At 44.6% G+C, this 20,141-nt stretch overlaps 1 protein-coding gene across 1 annotated transcript in view; it reads right to left on the bottom strand.

Moving 5' to 3' along the window:
- Positions 1-19,885, bottom strand: part of Tmem131l (transmembrane 131 like) — a 167,801-nt gene extending 147,916 nt beyond the window's left edge. The window contains exons 1-2 of the mRNA XM_015484360.2: positions 19,834-19,885; positions 11,917-11,960 (exon numbers count right to left, since the gene is read on the bottom strand). The gene's annotated coding sequence lies outside the window, so the exon portion shown is untranslated. The remainder of the gene's footprint in view (positions 1-11,916; positions 11,961-19,833) is intronic.
- Between the last annotated feature and the right edge of the window lie 256 nt (positions 19,886-20,141).

The following is a 20,141-nucleotide window of genomic DNA, read 5'->3' as shown; positions in this document are numbered from 1 at the left end:
GGATGTGGAAGTCCCCTTCAGTGTGGGTGGCTCCTGCACCACCTCACTCACCCCATTTCTCACAGATTTTTTTAGAACATTTCTTTAGTTTTCACTTAAGTCATTAATACCCTTTCTCCTCACACCCCAACAACCCCCACTCTCACTCTCACACACCACAACTCAGTCTGGTGCCCACAGGGGGCTGGGGCAGGGGACAGACCTGAGTACACAGAGCACCCTGTCCTTCGGCCACTCCCATTCAATAACTGAGCCTTTCTGTTATCCAGCCAAGGTTTCTGCCAGACTCACTTCCCTTATAATGAATGAATTCTGAGAAAGTTCCTCAGTTCTCCCCTGGAGGCTGCCCTGCCATGGCCTAACCCACCTGTTCACCAGGCATGCCAAGGCATGCTGGACCCGAGGGTGAGCATCAAGCTCACCCTGGAACCTGCTCCCCCGATAACTATGACAGAACTCCTTCAGAAACACTGGGTCAGGGGCCTGGGCTTGTGGCTCAGTGCTAGGGTGCTTGCCTAGCACATGGGAGGCACTGGGTTGGATCCTCAGCACCACATAAAAAATCAACAAATAAAATAAAGGTAGTGTGTCCATCTTTATAAAAAAAAAAAAAGGAAAGAAAAAGAAACACTGGATCATTTAGCTGCAACCTCATACCGTATAATTCTAGATACCATATGAGTTCTAGATCTTCTAAAATCCTGGGCCAGTGGTAGTGAATAAAACTGGAAAACAACCTCCATCTCCCAATTTCCACCTCACAGTTTGACCTACAAAACCATTTCTTGCCTCTCACTATTTAATCTTCAACAAAAGTATATTTTGAAATGTGATTCCCTGGATGCCTTACTCGACCAACTGCTCTAAGTCGGAGCTTGCTCATAACCCCCCCAGGGCTCCTTAACCCCTCAGTGCTGATGGCTGGGCCCCTCCCTTCGAGCTTCTGACTCAGTAGTCTGGGTGGGGTCTGAGAACTTGCCTGTCCAACAAGTTCCCAGGTGATGCTGAGTCCGCAGGACGCAGGACCACACTCCAGAGGCATGCCCTAAACCGCTCACTCACACTTGCCTCCAGTGACTCATGCCACTAGCACACACTGCTGCCGGCTTGCCACCGACCAGTCCCCCTTCTCCCATTTAGGCAAAGCCCTGTTTGTGGTCGTTGACCACGGTCAGTGACTAATCCCTGCTGCAAAGCTCATCACAACAGTCGCCCCACTCCAAGGATGGTGAGGGGTCAGTGAGCACAGACCCATTTTTGACCTGGAAGATGTTGAAGGGGGAGTCTGCTGAGGGGTGTTGCTGAGGAGGAGGCTCTTTTAACCTGCCCTCCTGGATGAGGCCTGCAGCTCTCCAGAGGAGAGCTGAATGGCCCACTGAGCACAGCAAAACAAACAGGTAGAAAGCCACCAGCTGGAGCTGACGCTAACCTGCAGAGCAAACCAGCCCAGAACCACCCTGCCCCCTGGCTTCTTGGTAAGTGACATAATGCCTTCTTTATTGTCCAAGCCAGTTGAGTCAGGGTTTTCTGTTACTTGCTGCTGAAAATAATCACAAAGCAAAGTGAGCTAACAGGAAAGCTCACCAAGGATGAAAGGCAACCTCTCAGCACACATTACAGATGAAAGTAAAAACTTCCAGGTAATGTTCCACAAACTCCACAGCAGAATGTCCACGGATGATCAATACTTAGTATGAAACTAAACACACGACCCAGCACAGAGTAACATTATTGAAGATCTCTCTTTAAGAGCCACACCCCTTTTTTTCAGGGGTTTATTAGGAACCATGTAATTCTGGGGCCTAATAAAGAATAGTTGCTGCTACCTATCAATCTTAGACTTGGTCTCCTCCCAAAAAGCAGACTGTCAATGTATCTAACACTGTACTCACAACATCAAGGTAGACAAGTATACCTGGAAGACTCCTAGGATCATGAACCTGTTTGTCCTTTTATAGCTCTGTAAACTTAAATAAACTTTTTAATCTTTGTGAACTTATCTCCTCACCTACAAAAATGGGAATATTACCACACACCCACCCGGTTATTTAAGGATAATGCATGTGAAAGTACTTTGTAAACCATAAAGTATAAATACCAGGGCAATTACTCAAATCCAATTTTAATGGATTAAGTGGATTTAAACATGACTTGATTTGAAGAGATAAAGATTAATCATGATCCCAGAAGAATTACTTCACCAAAAATTCATGCTAACATAGATATGTCATAACTATCAACTGAAGACTGGATTGTAATTCAAACTGAACTTCACCTGTTGTAAATAACTTAGGTGCAGCAAAAGGAACCAACATCCACAAAGTAGTATAACCTTGAAGGTCAATGTTTTAGTATAACCCTATAATATAACCCTGAAAGTCAAGAAGGCATCAATGGATTTCTCACTCTGTACATTTCCACAATAGTTCACTTGGAAGGCCACACCAATTGACTCTGCTTTCACTGAAGCTATCCTCTGGAAACCACCGCCAAATCCAGCAGTGAGGCAGGGCACAGAGGCGCACACCTGTAATCCCAGTGACTCCGGAGGCTGAGGCAGGAAGATCACAAGTTCCAGACCAGCCTGGGCAACTTAGCAAGACCCTGTCTCAAAATAAGATATAAAAAGGGCTGGGGATGAGCACCCCTCAATCTACAGTACCAAAAAAAAAAAAGAAGAAGAAGAAGAAGAAAATATATATATATGTATGTACACACCCATAACCACACTCTCCGATAGAGAGGAGTGGGTATCTCTGGACATTTCACAGAAAGCAAATCACCCTTCCCACGGGAGAAGTTCAGCTCATCAGTCGTGTCATTCTGAGTGGTTCCGTGGACCTCCTTGCTGGATGAGAGAGAGCCCATGCACTGAGCCAGGTTTTCTGAATGAAATACTTGCACAAACTGGACAAAAATAAACAGGACTGGAGGGAGGAGCAACGTGTGGCCCTAAACCTATGTTTCTAAAACCAGGCTAAAGGAAAACAATGCCAAGAATCAACTACGGCCACCTGGAAATAATAAGAGGAAACAATCTGTGAGTAATTTGTTAAAACTCTTTGGTAAATTTTGAAATTTTTTTTTGAAGAATTGTCACACTTATTGTTTATTATACTTTAATAACTACAGGCCACTATTTTGGAATAGCACTGAGAAGAACTACAATAAGCAGACAGAACTTTCTTATGTCATTAAACAGTCTGCAATGGCCATCCTAATACAATGGTCTCTAAAAACGCAATCATGAAACACCACAACATCTGTGAGATTCTGTCTAGACTACCATAGCGATTATTTGCAAAGTGACAACATTCTTTTCTTACATTGGGGGCAAGATCACAATACACTAGAGTCATGTTTCACATGTGGAAGACTCTTAACAACAAACTAATAATTCGATAACAATTCATTTAAAATAAGTAACAAGCTCCCAGGAGACCCCATTATCCTAATACTGGTGTTCCTCGACAGAGGATACTGCCTTGGGAAATCCTATTTGTCCTCTGAATGTCGAAATCCCAAGCTGTGCTGCCACCTCCCACAGTGAGATGCCTGGTGTCATACTACACCTAGAACACCTCCTCAGAACGCTGCTGCTATGTCATGACACACAGGGACCCTGTGACAAGGCTAATAGAGAGTGAGCCAAAGCACAGTGCCACTGCATAAAAGCAGCCTAAAAGGACCAAATGTCAGTCTCCCATCTAGCCATGGGCTTTCCTGATGAAATATAAGTCAGGTGGGGGGGGGGGCGGGCAACACACCCAAATCTCTCTCTTGCTTACAATGCTCTTCTTGTCTGAAAACACCTCTCTCAGCCTTTCATCCACGGGCTGGGACTTCCAGGGGCATGTCTTCCTGGGCTGCTGAACCCGCCCAGCTCTTTCTTCAGAATGCACATCTGACTCAATGGGTTCCTGAGGTTGTCTGCAGTTAAAGTCCTGCGATGTGCAGCCGCAAATAATCAGTGGCACGGGGATGAGATTAGGCCTTTCAGTCTTGCGCTATCTCTCCTCTCCTAAAGGCAATCCCAGTCTAAAGTAGGGGATGCCGCAGTTCTGGATTCAGCACATTTACCTACAAAAGCCAACCTCTCCAGACTGCGCTTCCACGTTTTTAATTCAGTAGTGCTGACACTAGTAAAGTGTTTTGTACGTTTTCATTCTAGACTAATGCTTCAAAATTCTTAAAGGATTAAAACTTCTTTGATATGGGAGTTACTGCTTTATACATCCTTTTCAATACAAAAATACAGATGGACACAAACCTAACCACAGCAAGGTCTACAAAAAGATACGTCTAGAGCAGCTACAAATTTCAATGAAAGGATTCTGAATCTACGGTACTACTTTTCTAATTTATTTCAATTGAAAGCTAAATAATAACATAAGTAGGTGTTTAAAGCTTTGCAAAAAATTACACAACCTCCATTTTTAAAAAGTTTTTAAAAAGGCTTTTGTGCCTGGAGAACTATTTTAATATATGCCATAAACCTTGCTTAAAAGCCTACACTGTATTAAGGAGAAAACCTAAATTATAAAATTGATTCTAGTCAAAATTCACATTACATTGTTAGCACACTGTGCGGCAGGAGCGAATGCACTCATTCTGCAAAACCCCTCAGGGCCCACGCGAACCTGCCAAAGGTTCCACCGGCTACCCAAGACCCATACTCCCTAAAAACAGGCCAACTACCTAACTCAATTGAAAAACCACAACCTCTAATTCTAACATTGACGCCGCAGTTTCAATGGCAAATTCAGCCTGCAGCCTTGGATGTGGAGAACACGAAGAACAGCAAGTAATCAACGTGAAACTGACTTTAATACCACGAGCTTCATCCCTGCGTTTCAGCAGGTCTTTGCTGGGACCTTTGAAGGAGACTCAGATGGGACCTTTGGTATCCTGAGAAAGGCAATTTCCAGAGGAGTTCAGGGTCCGGTGCCAAGGAAGTACCAGCAGGATGAAGGGAAGTAGGCAGGATGGGGAAGAGTGTTTTGGCAGAGAGAGAGGTGAACCGAGTCTGTGGGGCTGAAAGGAAGTGACAATGGGGGGAGGGGGCAGAAGCGAGGTGCAGGACCTCAATCACAAAAGGACGTCTACATGCTGAAGAGTCTGTACTTTATCCCAAAAGTAACGTGGTTCACAAAAGACTGTTTTTAAAAGGACAGGGAAAGATGTATGTTTTAGACACCTCACTAGGGTAAGAACACCGAAAACTGGCTGGGGTGGCTACACAGAGGAAGCGAGAGGGCATCTGAAGTCCAGTCACGTCTAGTGACACCTAGGATGGGAGGAGTGTGAAAGAAGTCAAGGGGGCCGGAGTTGTCGTGCACCAGGAGGGGCTGTGCTTGGGGACCAGGGACCCAGGAACTCGAGTCAGGGCACATTCATTGTCCCTGAAAGCCGCAGGGACATCTCAGTCGGCAACTGAAAACCCTGGGCAGAAGAAGGGAGGGAGGGAGGGAGCAGACGGAAGGGTAAAGAGAGAAAGTAAGAAGGCCAGCCAAACACACCCGTGAGATCATTCAGGGAGATGACGAGTGGGGAGAGAAGACGGTCCACCATGAAAAACCCTGGGGACAGTTAACAAGTGTCAGACCCCATCAACAGGTGAGGAACTTAAATTTTCAAAGGAGAACAAAGAACAGCGGAAAACAGTTCCATTCCCTGTGGGGGCTCTGAGCTACTTTCTTGCCAAAAGGAAGCTTCCCTCAGTCCTTGCTGTCTCCAAGTTTATCTTTCAGCATGTCATGGAAAGGTCCACTGGAGTCCCTTCATGTTCTGGCTCGGGATGTGTCTTTAACCGACCTCACACTGTTTCAGGAGAACGCATTTTGCTGCTGTTCCTGATAAAACTGCGTTTTAAAACCAGGCAAAAGCTGCGAGGTGCAGTGGAGCAGGAGCCCAGCATGCGGGAGGCCCTGGGTCACCCCCAGCACCACGGGGACAACGGCGGGGAGAAGACGTCACAGACACTGAGCCTAGGCGGTCGGCATTTGTGATTTTTCAGAACATTTCAAAGCTGAAATAATACTCTATTCATATTTTGTCAATACTTCAAACTTCTCATATTCTAACAAATATTACCCCCTCAAAAAAGGCCTCTCAGAGAGCAGACGAGCTTCCCCTCAACAGGACATCAATTCTCGTAAGAGCCGAAGTCGGTGCTCATTTGCTCATCACTGAATCGCCAACAGCCATCTTTCTTTCTCAGCAAAGGACTAGACTGCTGCGGATATCTGAGAACACCCAGGAGAAAAGGGGGATGGGGAGGAAGGAGGGAAGTTTTTTAATAGTGCTTTCCTGGCTTTCAACCAAATACAATTACCTATACCCACAGAAGATGAAGTCAGGATAACACAAACAAAGTCTTCAGGAAGCCAAGGACCCTGAAAGCCTCCCGGAGCTGTCTGGGGCAACAGGCACGCTGGCTGCTCCAGAGCCTCCGCCCAGCTTGGCAGTGGTCTGGGTCTGGTCCCACTGGGGCAGACCCCAGGGGCAGTGATACAGCAGAACCACCCATACTCTGGGGTGACGGGGAATAACTGAAACTGCTTTTCACATTTATTATTTGCTATTATTATCAGATTTAATGTTCCAGTTCCTAGTTAGCAGTGGCTTCTGTACAGGAGCTCTTCAGAAATGATGTCTTCGTTTTATCTTTTTGATAAATGGTGGCTTCACTGACTTCAAAGTCCAGCTGACTATCAATAAAAGTTGACACTGAGGGGTAGTTCTTTAAACCAAAAAAAAAAAAAATCACAAAAAGTTTTTAAAAGGTACAAGGAGATACTAATAACTTCATAAATAAATAAGATCAATGATAAACGACAGGGCAAACCTTAGATGGAACCCAAAGTGTAATATTCACAAGTCTATATTAACAAATTATTGACTACGTAAATAAGAGGGATTAGACAAATTCCCTCCCATACCGAAGAATTTCAAAAACTGTGTTCATATGTGGCTTAGTTTCCACTTAATAATTTGACTCCAAAAAGGACCTTGGTCAGGTGACGAAGGTTAACACCAAAGTGATAATTCATGCTGATAGTACACACCTCTGACATGACAGGATGACAAGGGCAACCTATTTATGTGGTCTGCCTCCCCCAAACCCATGCCCCAATGTAACCATGAGAAAGATACCTCACAAACCCACACTGAAGGACATTTAACAAAACATCTGACCCCTACTCCTCAAAACTTTCAAGGTTATCTAAAACAAGGAAAGGCTGACAAAGGAACAACCAAGAGCCTAAGGAGACATGATGACCAAAAGTAATGAGGTCCTCTGGAAGGGACTCTGGGACAGAACCCAAGAACCCCAGGTCTGAAAGTGCAAGACCCTATCAGCGACAAGGAACTTTGGGGTTTTGCTAAAAAACAGTTGTAAACCAAAGTATACGTATCTACACTGATATAAATGAATGATCGCCTAAATAAGGGAAGAGAAGAATCTCCCATTCAGAATTTACAATAATCTGAGTAGGTGAAGCTCAACTCCACTTGATGACTTGCCTCCAAAAATGACATCAGGCAAACACGAGTAAAACTGAAGAGTGTGGGGTTCAGTGCAATAATGTACCAAGGGTAGTTTCTCAGTGGTGACCAACGTACCAAAGTCATGTAAGACATTAACAATAGGAAGTCGGGTGCAGTGGAGCAGGCCTGCAGGCTGGGGATGGGGCTCAGTGGTCAAGTGCCCCCGAGTTCAACCCTTGGTCCCTCCCCCAAAAAAAAGACATTAACAATAAAGGCACACTGAGAGCATACAAGATATGTCATACGATCTTCGTAACTTTCCTATAAATTTGCATCTATCCTAAAGCAGAAGGTTACTTTAAAAGTAGCAAGGCACTAGGTAGGTTTGGGAAAATTTTAAAAATTAATTAACAGTGCCAGGTGTGGTGCATTTAGTGAGGCCCTAAGCAACTTAGTGAGACCCTATCTCAAAAAAAAAAAACAGGCTGGAAATGTGGCTCAGCAGTAAAGTGCCCCAGGTTCAATCCCTGCCAAAAAAATCCCAACTCTGCAATAGAATGTAAATAAACAGTAAATACTTTGGTGACTAACCAATAATAAAACATCACACTCAGGTAATTCTTAGAGCTCTAGTCTGCGTTTTCAGAAAATGGACACAAGGAAAGTTTTCTAACAGCGGCACCTCAGTCAGGTCATGATCCTGCCTTTATACAGCAGGAGCAGATGCTGGCCCAGAACAGCCCAGAGGGCCAAAGAGGCCAGAAGTTGAGTCCGAGGAAAGTCACGAAGAATAAAAATAACAGGAAAATACAGGAATATCTGAAATCAAGAAGATAAAACATAAAGCAAGGCTGATCAAACCATAAACCACCGTCTACTGAGTTTTCAAATCAAGGGGGAGAGGATGGAGAATAGAGTGTAAGGCATTTCTTTGGACGACAAAAATGTTCTAAATTTGACTGTGGTATTTTTTCAACTCTGTGAATGAGCTTTTAAAAAAGGGTGAACTGTAAGATATGTGAATTACACCCCAATAAAGTTATTACCAATAAGTAAATCAAGAGGTGGCAACCAACGTGGGGAAGGGGGATAATGAGGCCCAAAGCCAGAGTGCTGGGCCACTGAGCTACCTCCCAGCCCTTTCATTTATTTATTTTCTATTTTGAGACAGGGTCTCACTAAGTTGCCCAGGCTGCAATCCTCAACGCTATTTTGTTTTGTTTTCAGTTGTAGATGGACACAATACTTTTATTTTTTTATTTATTTCTATGTGACGCTGAGGATCAAACCCAGTGCCTCACACGTGTTAGGCAAGCGCTCTGCCACTGAGCCCCAGCCCCAGCCCTTCAACATTGATTTTAATGAAATGAAATAGAAAATAGAGTACACTGCAGACAATAAAGGTGAACGCTATTTTGTGAAACTTTAATTCATTTTTTAAGTAAACATATGTACATGTATATATTCACAGATCTCTCTCTACATGCCTGTAAGCACAAAGTTATGAGGGCAAATGTCTTACTGTCAGCACGAAGAGCGAGAAAGCCACCATTCAAAATCATTCATGAAATGCTCCCTAGTGACTCACACCTTCTGATCATCTGAGGCTGCGTCAAAAGATCATTGAGGCTGAAACCTATTAATACACCTTTAAGTTCACTAGAAAATCGACAAAAAGAAACTAGTTCTAATTAATAAAAAGGAAGGCTGGTCTGTGGCTCAGGGGTAGAGGGGGTGCTCAGTACCAGCGAGGCCCTGGGTTCAAGTGCCCGCTGTCCCCAGAAAGAGGCAAGAACCACATCCACAAAAGAGAACAAATGCCAAGGCACAGGCAGCCAGGCACCCAGGCACCCACGGCTGTGCTCGCCCACACCTGGGTCCGCAGGCCAGGCCTCCCGAGCTCCAGACGCACACCACCCGCTGCCTACCTGCCACCTCCACTCGGATGTGTCACATCAAGTCTGAGATGCCTAGGAGACAACCAAGCGGAGTTCCGGATTCCTCTCCCACTAAATCCTTTCCCATCACAGTCATCACCTCTCAGATGCTCAAGCCAAAGTCTAGAAACCTCTATTTCTCTCTCCTGCATATGCCACAGTGATCCAACAGCCATGAATTCACCCCACCCCAAAAATGACTTCCCATCTCCCTCCAGCCTCCATCACCACCCTAGCCTGAACCAGCCCACAGTCCTCACCAGGTTTTGTCCCACAGATCCGAAAAGGATTTTAAGTTGTCCCACATTTAAAATTTTATGAGTTTAATGGTTATAAAAATATCCGTCATACTGTACTAATATTTCTAATAAAACTCTTAATCACTTTTAAAATATATTCAATGAGATCCAAATAGCATTACAATGATATCCACCATTATGCATTTCTAAAAATATACAAAGAGACTCTCTGTACCTGGATATTTTATGTTGCTCCTTTCCCTCCATGAATTCATTTTCATTCAATTTCCCCCAAAGAAATGTAACTTAATATATCTATACACAGCTGGGCACAGTGCCACAGGCCTGTAATCCCAACTACTCAGGAGGCTGAGGCAGGAGGATTGCAAATTTGAGGCTAGCCTGAGCAACTTACCAAGAACTGTGTGTAGCACTCGCCTAGCCCAAGTGAAGCACTAAGTTCAATTTCCAGTAAAGAGAGAAAAAAACTATACCCAAAGCCTTTCGTACTTTTGCAACAGAACAATGGATATAAATTGAAATGTCCTGTAATCACAGGATCTAAGTGCTGAAATTTTTTTCTGAATTATCATTATGATTTTTATTAACATACAACTGATCAAACCAATAAATTCTGATAGGTAATTAAACATAAATAAAATCTGATTGAAAATGCATCCTAGGGGCTGAGGTGTTGCTCAAGGGTATATGGAAGGCCTTGAGTTCAATTCCTAGGTCAGGAAGGAACAAAAAACCTGCATCCTTTAGTGAGACAACAGAACTGTCTTTTCTCCCTAATGGGCTCATATGAACATGATTTGCTGCTAGAATGAGACAGGTTTAGTTAACGTCAATGCAATCTTGTTTTTACTGTCCTTTTTTATTTTTATTTTTTTAATGCTAAGTTTTGAAAAAGCTTGTTCACACAAACAGATGTGAGTAGAACGAGTTGTTACAGCAATGGCCCATATTACCTAAACTCCAAAAACCACACAGTGGCCTATCATTAAACATAACTTTTGATGATCCATAAGCTGCAAATTGGATTGTATACTCACTCCTTCAATTCTGTTTAAAGCAAGGACTTGGAAACAACCAGGAGTTTTAAAAGAATGTGTCTTAACTAGAATAATTTCAAATTGTCCCTTTGTCTGCCCAAGAGGAAAACAAACAGGATTAGGACTGGGTGAGAGAAAGGCCTTTATTTTAGAAATTAGAGACGTGAGATTGTGAAAATTGACGTAGAAAATAACTTGCAACCTCTGACATATTGATTTCAGAAGACTCTATGAGCATCTGGAAACCAATTCTCTGAAATTATCCTCATACTAAGTGCCACTTAGTCTTCATGCACCTCCAAGAGACCAGAATCCTACTCTGACAACTAATCAAAACTGCCCCAAGATATTCTCTTAAAAATGTAATTTACATTTTTTTCATTTGATAGCTCCCTGCTTTACGAACTCACACCACAATTAAAAATAAAACTCAAGCTCTCTGCGAGACCTCTAAGGTTGCACACCTCTTTCACTACCCTACAAACCAACACCAACTTTCCCCAAAGGTCTTGGGATTCCTGCCACACTTCCAACCTCAGGGCCTTTGTGCCTGCCATTCGTGCTGCCCCAAGCACTGGCCCTCTGCTTGCTATGTGGCTGTTCCTACTTTCTCCAATTGTCAGCTGGAATGTCACCTCCTGAGAGGAACTTCACCTGACTGTGTGCTGTCTACCACAAGAACCTAATGCTTAGTAGTTCTTATAAACACAATTATTTTGCTTACAGTGATGTCTGACTTCCCCGTTACACCCAGAGCAGGTCTAGTTCAATATGTCAATGTTCAGCACCCAGCAGTGCACGACCCCAACAGATGTTCGTCAAGAAGACGGAGGGCGTCAGCCTGCCATGGGAGAAGTGAGGCTGGTGTGTGGCAAAAACAAGGGGGTTTTCCAACAGCCTTCTGTACCACCTTATTTTAAAACAAAGTCATATTAATTGTTAGAAATCACAAAGGCCAAACAGAAAGATTACTATTACAGATAATTATGTTAAACAGGTACATACAGATACTTCAGAGATACTTCAGAGCATCCAGAGAGGGCAAGGAAATTTAGCATGCAACTATTGGCCCCCCGTTTTTTCCTTACCTCTGTTCTTTTTTTGTCTCTGAATATTTATTAAATTGTCTTTTTTTCAAATTTGTTTTAGTTAGTTACACACGACAGTAGAATGCATTTTGGCACATCATACCTCTGCTCTTGAGAAGGTTCCTCCACATCCTCTTCAGACTCACCCTATTGAAAAAGAAAATGCTTTAACTGCTGTTTCAAAGGAACACAAAGTCACCAAAAGACTCTCACAGGGTGATCTTGTAACAAATGTCTACAAGAGTCACCGGCACAAATATTCCATAGGCGATTTATTTAAAGAACACCACTGTAATGACAAGAATTTTAAAGGACATAAACTGCCAAGTGGTCCCTTAGAAATTCACTGTAAGAAAAACAGTTTCTACTCATTTAAAAACCATGACTTAAAGGTAAGCTCAACAGGAGACCTCACTTCACAGCCTTTGATTAACGTGTAAGTTTAATCACACCAGATAAAGTTTAAGGCTAATTAAATCCCCAAATACAGAAAATGTATTCTGCTGAGCTCAGAATCTTCTTAATGAGTGAAAACCTGATACAGTCTGACACTGAGGTAAAAAAAATAAGCTGATAACTTGATAAGTGACATGAATACCACACTCAAAAGCTCTCCCAAAACGTTGACCAGACGCACCAGGAGGAAATCTGACCTCATTAACATACGGGAGGGGGAAAGAAGGAACTGAAAAAAAACACAAGGTCAGGCCCAAGTAATTGCTGCTGCACGGTGCTGGGTGCTGGGTGCGACAGGCGAGCTCTGGGCGCAGCGTTCTTTCTGCAGACACTGCCAGCCTCCTGGGTCCTGGCCCTTCCGGATGCACCAGCTTCTCTCCAACCTCCTCCTGGCACTTCTGCCTCCCTGGCCTCTCCTCCCTCCCTTCACCCAGGCTCCTGGCCCAGACTCCTCTGCACCTACCCCCTCAGCCTGCTAACCCAGGGTTGAACCACAAAGCCTGAACCCCTATTTGCTGCCCTATCTTCTCACTCCACACACCTGGGGGGACTCATGGATGCCCATCTTTCCACAGCCTCAAACTCACGCAGTTTTTCCAGCACAGCACCAACCCAGGGCAGGGATTGCCCAAGACCCCGGATGGCTTCCTCTACCACTCCCAGACACCTCTGGGATGTATCAATTGTCTCAACCAGGGCTCCTCAGAAACCATTATCTCCCGCACCAGCAGCAAAAAGCTTTTGATGGCCAACCCCGCCCCCATCCGCTGAGGGCACCTCACTTTACTTGACCCCAGGGGCCAAACCTTAGGGTCACCTTGCACAGCCCCCCTCCCTTCCCCTTCAGGGACAGGCTCAGACCCGTTCTTTCTTCTTCTCCACCCCTTACACAAGCAATATAGCCCACACCCTCAGCACCCCAGGCCTGGACTGCCGGAGACAGGGCCTTCTGCCATGCTTTATGGATGCTGCCTCCAAACAACTCTATGCATCACCAAAGACACTCTCCTCCTCCACGTCAATCACACAGTAGGGATCCAGACTCAACTGCCTTGTTAATCCCTGCTCAAGGACTTACCATGGCTCCTCCTGCTAGTCAGACCTGCTCCAAGCTGTTTTCTTGTTTGTTTTTTGCAGTACCAAGAATGAACCCTGGGCCTCACACGTGCTAGGCAAACAGTCCACCTCTGAGTCATACCCCCACCCCTCTTCAAGGTCTTTCCCAGAGGGTCAGCAGACCTTACCACAGGCCTAGATGTACCATCACCTACTCCACCACCAACTTCAACAAGCTCTGGGGTACAACTTTAAAGGTCACTGTAAAAGCAGTGACCTGCATTGTCTATCATATGAGGTTCCGAGGTAGACTCCTGTCACATATATTTGCCATTACCGATCTCTAAGAGCCTCCCTCCTGCCCTAAGCTTTAGGAAAACCCCTGAAATACGCACTGGCCCGTATTTAGGAACGGAAAACCCCTGAAATACGCACTGGCCGAATGTAGGAACTATTCTCTCAGTTCCTACATTTCTGAACTTGAAAGCTGTCTCAGGGTATTACCAGTCTCATCTCTCACCAACACCACCAAGTTCTCAGAAGGTAAGGCCCAATCCTATAATACTATTCCTCCCTGCCCCACATCCCTCTTGACTGTGCCTCAGGGCCCTTGCACTGACTATTTCAACTCCCTCACTGCTTTCCTCAGGCTGCCTCAAGTATCTCCTCCTCAAAGTAGCATATTTTGACCTCTTAAGTTAAACCTGCAACTCCCATCACCACCTCTTCCTCCCACCATAAAATTTATGCCCCTTGAACAGATCAAATAATTTACAGCTTGCTTCTCCCCCCCACCAACCCCCTACCAGTGCCAGGGATCAAACCTAGGGCCTCACACATACTAGACAAGTTCTCTACCATTGAGCTAAATCCCCAGCCAGTCTTTTGGGTTTGGGTTTGGGTTTTTTTTCAGGACTGGGGGCTGAACCCATCGCTTCACAACCAAACTACATATACAGCTGTTTTTTTTAATTCTGAGACAGGGTCTCACTAAGTTCTTCTACCCAGGCTGGCTTCAGGTTTGCTATCCTTTTGCTATCCTCCCGAGTCGCTGGGATTACACCACCATACCTGGCTAGTCTAGGTTTTGTCTACCATCCCTATGACTCCACCTAGACTGCAAGCTCCGCAAAAGCAGGTGTTTTATTTACTGTAACACCCCCTCGCACCCACAATAGTGCGTGGCACAAAACTCGAGCTCAACAAATGCCTGCAAGGCCGAGCACAGTCCAGCCGCCAGACACTAGTGGATGCAACTATATCTGAAAACATCATGAACATCAAGATAGAACGTGAGGGCTGGGACTGTAGCTCAGCGGAAGAGCGCTTGCCTAGCACATGGGAGGCACTGTGTTCGATCCTGAGCACCACATTAAAAAATTAATTAATTAAAATAAAATAGTTCAGCACTGGAGCCCTAGAACAGCATGCCTTCCACCCCCAGCACCACACACACAAAAATTTTTCTTTCCACTGAGACACACAGCTGAGGCTCAGCCTCTGCAGCTGAAGCATCATGGGTTCAAATCCCACCACTGCTACTTTCTTATTGCCTTGGACTGGTTATTTAACTGCTCTGCGCCTCACTTTCCTCAACTGTAAAATCAGGCGGGATTTCATAGTTGTCAAGTGTGCAGATATGAGCTACTACTCACACCGTGCTTAAGTGGTGTGCACAGCAGTCAGCCCATTCGTTATTATTTTTCCAATGTTTACAGTGGAAGTAGATTAAACCAAAAATAAAACTTGATGACAAAAAAGATTTCCAAATACTAGTCAATGATTCACTGACTGGAGAAAGATGTTATTACATAACCCAGTACCTGAAATAATAAAAAGGACCCAAAGGTTCAGCGTACCACTTCCTGTTTCACTTTCTACCAATTTCCGTTATCTACACCCTCAGACTGAAAAGGGGAGAACACCAACAGGACATGGTCTTTTTAAAGGCAGAGCTTTTCTCATTCATCACTGGATCCCAGGGGTTGGGCCGGGCCAGGCCAAGGTCAGTGTTTGCTAAATGAACAAACAGGCCTAAGAACAGCACTGAGCCGGCCCAGCCCAGGCCCAGCAGGCTCCTGTGTCTGCTGCTCAGTGGCTCCTGCTCAGCACCTTCTCCGCCTCCACATCCCTAACCAGCGACAGGGAGCATCAGCAGTGAGTCTTCATGGACAAGTCTCAATGGATTGGAAGAACAGGTTCTAGGCTGCCCTTCTTACTAAGAGGACTGACACAAAAATATCAAGCAATAATAGGAGCTGGGTACAGTGGCACATACCTGTAACTTGGGAGGCTGAGACAGGAGGCTTCCAAGTTCAGGGCCAGCCTCAGCAACTCAGTGAGATACAGTCTCAAAAATAAAAAGAACTGGGGATATTGCTCAGTGATTAAAGCAATCCTGGGTTCAATCTCCAATTCCAAAATATAACAATAACGGATAACTGATAATGATAATAATAGGAAATCAATACTAAAGTCATTTTACCTGCCACCATCAGAACTGTCCTAAACTCACAAATGGGGCACAGGGCAAGGCACTGACAGCTGCCTCTCCTCCACTAGGAAGGCTTCATGAGCTAACGACTGAATGCCTACTGTATGCACAACACTGGCCACAACAGGGTCCCAAAACTCAGCAGCCTCCAGATACACCCCCCCCCACTTTTTTTTTTGGTTTCAGGGATTGAACCCAGAAGCACTTAACCACTGAGCCACATCCTCAGCCCTTTTATATATATATATATTTTTTTAGAGACAAGGTCTCGCTGAGTTGCTCAGGGAATCACTAAGTTGCTGTGGCCGGCTTTGAACTCACAATCCTCCTGCTTCAGCCTCCCCAGCCACTGGTATTATAGACGTTCACCAGCAAGCCTGGCCCCAGACCCTCTTACTGAGAACCCAGTTGGGGTAACAAGACACATACAAGACAAAGGGAAAAATTCAGACACTCAAAAGACACTATAAGAAACTCAAAAGAAGGTTTGAAATGTTGAGGTTAGAGGTAGAGCTCAATGGTAGAGCCCTTGCCTAGCAGGAGTGAGGCCCAGTATTCCATCCCCAGCACCAGAAAAAAAGGGGGGAGAAATTATGTCAACGTCATTGCAAGTTAGGTGTCATGAAGAACTAGCCCTGAGCCACTAGCATAACAGTAGCAAGCATTCATTCAGCAAGATAAGGTACGGGGTTCACTCAGGCAAGGGTCAAGCTGGAGGGAGAATCCCAGAGGACTGACTAGAGCAGAAGACAAGGTCAGACAAGGTCAGACAAGGTCCTTGAAGGCCAGAGGTCCTGAAGGCCAGAGCACGTCAAAGTGCATGTCACCCTGTATGGATCATAAGAAATCACACACTATTCTGGCCTCAAAAATGAAATAAGAGGGCACACAACCACAACGGAGCTGCCTCTTGACAAAGAAGCTAATGAAAATACTTGTTACCATTACCACTTTTACAGTCAGTGTGCTGAAGGAGAATCGGAAGAAAAAAATTCTATAAACTCAAGAATTAAAATCACAGTTTTCATAGGGCTGAGGACTTAGCTCAGTGGTACAGGACTTGCCTAGCATGTACAAGACCCTGGGTTCAATCCTCAACACTGCAAAAAAAAGAAGACAACAATAAAACTTATCTATATAATCACAGAACACAAGTACTGAGTTATCTGTACTGGTTCAGCCCCTTCAAAGCAGAAAAACTATTTATGTCCTAGATCGATGACATCTATGGGTCAGCTGAGAGACCACCAAAATGCTAGGCAATCTACATCAGGTGCTAAGCTCAAGGCACATAATCATCACGAACCTGTCAAATCAGCACCATCACCACCACCCCCACCCCCACACACAGACATACACTTTGCAGGTAAGAAAATGGAGAACAGAGAGATGAACTGAGGCTGGAAATGTAGTTCAGTGATAGACAGAAGCTTAGCATGTGGAAAGCTCTGGGTTCAATCCCCAGCGCGCACTTGAACACATACACACACAAAGGTAAATTAACAGAGGTAGAAAGGATAAGAGCCAGGATTCATACCCAAGAGGCCTGACAGTTCCTGACAATTCAATCATTATATATGGTTTTATTAATGATGAGTTATTCAAGTTCCTAATCATAACTATATCAGGAAAAGAAAGAGAAAACAATCAACAGGAAACACTTCCAAAACAAATAACTATATAAACAGTGTTGGCAAAGGTTAGTATTATGTTTATGGAATGCCACCACCTCTCATGTTCCTATTCTACCCATCATTGTAACCCTTAGGTTCCAAAGGCATCTCTTAGCCTTCTTAAACGAAAGGAACTCAATCTCCTGGTTAATTAAGCCAAAAACCCTCAAACACCTATAAACATTCTCTTTTCCACATACTGTCTATGACACACAGTGGAACCTTTTCGAAGAAATTTCAAAAACACTTTTAATTCCTTAAAAATAACTTTCTCCCAAACTCTGTGCAGCTGAGAGATACATATATCCCTTATCCCTGCCCAGGTATATGCAGAGTAAGATCATCTATAAAAAGTGTACATTTAGTAGAGATGGAGTATTTAGAAAATTATTTCAAACACCAGTTTCACTTTCATTACAGCTGATAAAAATAGCTCAGCTATAAATGCCTGTATAGTGAGTATTCCAGAAAGACAACTTCTCAATTCTAACAGTTTTTTATCAAAACAAACCATTACAGACAAAATCCAACTAGAAAGTAAGCATTTTATGAAACAATTTTGAGCCTGTAAATAATTCATTTTATCACAGACCTTAACATTCCAACTCTGGGCACAATGACTACAACACCATAACAAATGAGGGTCTATGATTTACTTCCCTTTTAGTCTGTGCTGGATTCCAACCTTAACCATCAGAGGTGGTCTACAACTGAGTAAAAATACAAACGCACATAGACACCAGTTGCTTCTTAACCAGGGTAACATTCTCAATTGGTAAAATGAGGGAGTTGAGCCAGGTGTGGAGGCAGAAGGCTTGCATGAGTCCAGGAGTTCGGGGCCAGCCTGGGCAACATAGGGAGACTCTGTCTCAAAAAACAAAAACAAAAAGCTAGTTGGTTTGAGGGGGAACTTAGACAGCTACTGGCATTCAGGGAGTAGAGACCAGGGATGATGCCCAACATCCTGTGATGTTGGACAGTGAGGACAGCTCCCCAAAACAAAGAATCCTGGACCAAAAAGTCACTCATGCCACTGCTGAACAACTCTTGAGACAAACAAACATATATATTTTTAAAGTAAATTCATCAAGCGTTCAGTGTGGTTTTCTCAGTAGGGTTATGAATGATTCCTACTTTATTGTTCTTCTTTCTGTATTTTACAAAGTATTATTTATAATGGGGGGAGCAACTTGGGAGTAAACTTTCAGTAGAAGGAAAGATGATTTGCTGATGGGGCTTTTTCTCAAAGGAATGGTCTCATGCAGCCTGCTAGCGTTCAGGAAAGGTCCAGGAAATTTTTCCTCTAAAATCACCTCTGCCTTCAAGCTGTTATTCATTAGCCCTGGTCAAAAATGAATATTCCAAATATCTCAAAACCAGCTTTCTCAATGCTTCACATAGAGAGGAGAAAGCTGAAATGTAAAACTGCACAGCCTCTCTCAAGTGAGATTATAGGTAGATGTTCCGTTTTTAATGCTGTCACCAATATGGGAAGTAATGAACCTTAAAACTGCCATACACAAGCTGAATACTCTTATCATTCAACACACACCCTCGAAAATACATTTTAGTCATTAGTGCTGCTAGTGAAAAACGGTCAACAACATTATATTTACATGGGTACTTTTGAAGTCAGTAAGAATTTCTTGTACAAGCTAAACCTTAAAAATCAACACCAAAGCTTCACAGTACTTTATCTATAGCAGCAGGAAACCCATGGTGCTACAGATTCCCAATAAAATGTTAGTAATTATTTTTCCACATGCAATCATCATATAGGGGGAAAAAGAGAAAACCTGAAATTCAAGTTCATAAGTGGGTGTATTCTAACAGGAATTAAACGCACTTGGAGAAAATCCAAGATTACAATCCTTTAAAGTCACATCTTCATCCCAAAGCTACTTAGCGCTAATGGGAAGCACCACTCACTAACATTTATGAAATCAATGTTCCTGCGGTCTTCAACCTTCCAGCCACTTGCCATCCACACGGCACCAGCTCAAGCAGACAGAAGCAGAGTACACCCAGGGCGAGGTCCCTCATCCACCGGGACCACTGGCCGGGGAGGAGCCGGCCCTTCCCGGGCGCAGCAGTTGCTGGCCGCAGCCCTGCTGAAGTGGCCTGGCTCCCACCTTCCGAACTTGGGGCGGGCCAGACTAACGCCTGTCACATGGTGCGGGAGGTGGCCGGGAGGGCCACCGTTGCCAGGTGTTCAGGCTTGGCCAACCGTTTATTTGCCTTGCAAAGTGGCCCGAGCGCCTGTGCCGCTGGGGGGCCAGCGGCCTCCGGGCTTCTCCTCCCTCGCCCGCCCACCCCTGTCCTGTCACCTGGTCGTCCTCACCTGAGTGGGCAGTAGGAGTTCCCCTTCTTCTGCCTGCCACAGCTCCACCACGTTCGGCAAGGGCTCGATCGCTGCACCGACACCAAAAAACACACTTAACGCACGGAAAGAAACGCTTCCTGTTTCCCTTCTCGTCCTCCGTGCCACCCGCCTCCCCAAAACAAGTCTCCTTTTCCTTCTTAGAGCCAGGCCACCCGAGGGGCGAGCCAAGGATGAAAACACAATAGTCGGAGCGTGAGCCGGCGGCCCCTCAGACGGAAAGACGAGGGCGTGCAGGTCGGGGCACTAGCGCTGGGGGGACGAGGCCA

This window comes from Marmota marmota, unplaced genomic scaffold, assembly GCF_001458135.2.
Source record: "Marmota marmota marmota unplaced genomic scaffold, marMar, whole genome shotgun sequence".
Lineage (NCBI taxonomy): Eukaryota > Metazoa > Chordata > Mammalia > Rodentia > Sciuridae > Marmota > Marmota marmota.
Note: the sequence above shows the minus strand (reverse complement) of the source record. Positions and strands in the feature narration are given on the sequence as shown.